This window comes from Triticum dicoccoides, chromosome 3B (genome assembly GCF_002162155.2).
Source record: "Triticum dicoccoides isolate Atlit2015 ecotype Zavitan chromosome 3B, WEW_v2.0, whole genome shotgun sequence".
NCBI lineage: Eukaryota > Viridiplantae > Streptophyta > Magnoliopsida > Poales > Poaceae > Triticum > Triticum dicoccoides.
In genome coordinates, this window is record NC_041385.1 from 347,196,935 (window position 1) to 347,199,798 (window position 2,864).

The following is a 2,864-nucleotide window of genomic DNA, read 5'->3' on the forward strand; positions in this document are numbered from 1 at the left end:
CTCCATCAAATTTTGTGAATTCTGGCATCTTTGCCTAGGGCTTACACCATATCATCCGCATAGCCACCACCGACTTCCGCAACCTAACCAATCTTGTTCCCATAGCATTAGTGGTTGCTTGAGTAGTGATTCGAGTCTCCTAAGGTGTTTCGGCTACTTAGGGACAATTACTTCTTCATCAACCACCACTACTTCTGCATAGGCGTGCCCACCATACACTTCTGCCACCCCCAACTTAACCCAATAGTTGTTTGAGCTTGTTTGAGTTGTGGCTTGTGTCTCCTAAGGTGTTTCGGCTACTTAGGGACGACAACTTCAACTCGGACACGTGTATATCCATCATTCCACTTCCGCATTGCCTAGTGCAAAACCACGATCGCTTTCCGCTACCACCATTTGACATTTGTCATTTGAGATTTTGAGTTCGCGGTTTTTTTCCGTTTCCTAAGGTGTTTCGGCTACTTAGGGACGAGTGTCCATCTTCTTGGTATCTACATCAAGAACACCTCCACTCATCATCGCAAAGGACGGTAACCTCGACGACACCTTTGTATATTCCCCTTGCCATTGCATTGTTAACCCCTAGCCCATTTGCGTTACTTGCCTATCGAGACTAGCCATTTGAGTATTGCCGGAAATGTTACTTGTGCACATTAGTGATCATACTTCCCATTGCATACATACCATACCATCGTGTTGCATATCTTGGTATCCTATCTTGTGTCACAAGTTTGTTCCCGCATATACACAATTGCTATCTTGGTTTGTGCATTGTGCAAAAGTGGCCATAGAAAAAAAAAGCTTTTAAGCAAAAGAAAGAGAGCAAAGAAGCTTGTAAGCAAGTGCCATAGCATCATACCACATTGCATATAAGATTGTCATATCTGATCATCTTGGATCATCTTAAGAGAACACCGGGAACCATACATACATATAGCATACTTGGGATAGAAAGTTTATCCATTTTGCATCTTATATGTTGTGCACAAGTGTCGTATCCGCCTATTGAGCAATCATGCTAGCGTCTCTCTTGAGTTGTGCAACACGAGCGTTTTCCGTGGATTCCACATTTTGTGCTCATTCCTTGGTTGCACGACCCCATTTATCTATTCGTGTGTGTGTTTCCGTGTGCCATTCTTTTCTATTGGTCCATTTGTTTCACTTGCGAATTTGTGAATCTCTTTCAACATTATTGACTCTTGCTAACATTTTGCATTAAATTTTTGTGCCACTATCCTCACCGAGCTCCACCCAAAGCTTTACTTGTGTTGGTGTGAGAACCGACAAGAATTGGTACCAATAGTGCTATTTCATTGTCCGCATTTGAGTGAACTTGATTCATTGTCAACATCGGTCAAGGTACATTGGTATAAGTTCTTCTCTTTCTCCCACTCATATTTGCTCGAGTCTTGTGATGGATAGGCAAGGCATTCCCTCTCCGGTCTACGACAACAACGACGGCGTGAACAACTACATCAACAAAGCGTCCATCTTCGATCTACAACGACAAATGCAAGGCGCACAATCAAGATTGCAAGAGCGCATCGAGAACATCTCCACCGACATTTTCCACTCCGAAGCAAGGAAAAGGGACTACATCGACAAGAAGCTTTCCACACATAAAGAGGAGCAAGATGCAAGGATGGAGGAGATTAGAGCCTTGATCAAGTCTTCTTCCCCTTCGTCAACCTCAAGGAGGCGACATTCAAGACACAAGTCTTCAGAGCGCGGACACGATGCAAGTGCAAATCGTCCTCGTCCACATCTACATGGCGATCACCATCACGTTCGTGATCAACATTGCCATGAAGGGCAAGTCACCTCCAAGCATCATGTGCACGACGACGACGAACGACATCTACTATGAGCTCAAGCACGACAACGACATCATTATCATGAAGATGCTCCACAAGCGCAAGTGCACAAGTCCAAACAAGCCCTACTTCATGCCAAGTCCAAGCTTCAAGAGCACAAAAGAAGACCGCGAGACGACCACCACCAAGACGGTGCTACGGCTACATCAACCACTTCGGCATCTTCGCCAAGTGTTCTCAAGGCATCTTCGCCTTTGGACGTACGACATCTTCGCCTACTTCCCATGAGTTCGCCTACATCGACATCCTCAACAACAAGGCGACCACCTACAAGCGAGGGCGACACATCCATCTTCGGAAGCCCCCCAAGGAAGATGGACGAGCATGGGAAACTCCCTTCGGTCATGGAGACGAGCTACGAGGTGCCACATCATATGGGCCTCCAACAATAAGACGGCGACAAGAAGGTCGATCAAGGGCCATCCCCTTCGACCACGGCGATAGGAGTTGAGCATGGAGACATTTGCACCTACATCCCTCCGACACCCACATATGTCGAGATGCCCCAAGTGCCATGTGAGGAGAGCCACCACCACATGAGAGACATGAGTGACTCCACCATACGTGACATTGAGAGCATGTCCTATGAGAGGATGAGTGTGACCACCACTAGCCCCACACATGAAAGCATGCCACACATCCTATGTGAGGTTGAGCGTCATTTGAGTGAATCCACCAACTATATGAGTGAGAGCATCCTTAAGAGAGTGAGTGAGCCACAACATGTACTGAGTGAGGTAGTTGACACGGCATGTGATCCCACTATGATTTCTAACGACTTAACCTCTACTCCTAGTGTGTTTTCTTCTTTGGTGCTAGGTCTCCTACATGACAACATGCCTATCCTCGACGAGTCCATCCATCCAATGGGAAAACCGATGGCCATGGTGGACGATGATGCACCCCCCACATGGTTCCATCAAGATGAAGATGACAACGAGACGATCTTCAACACCTCACCAACAACACATGAGCGACACTCCAAAGGTA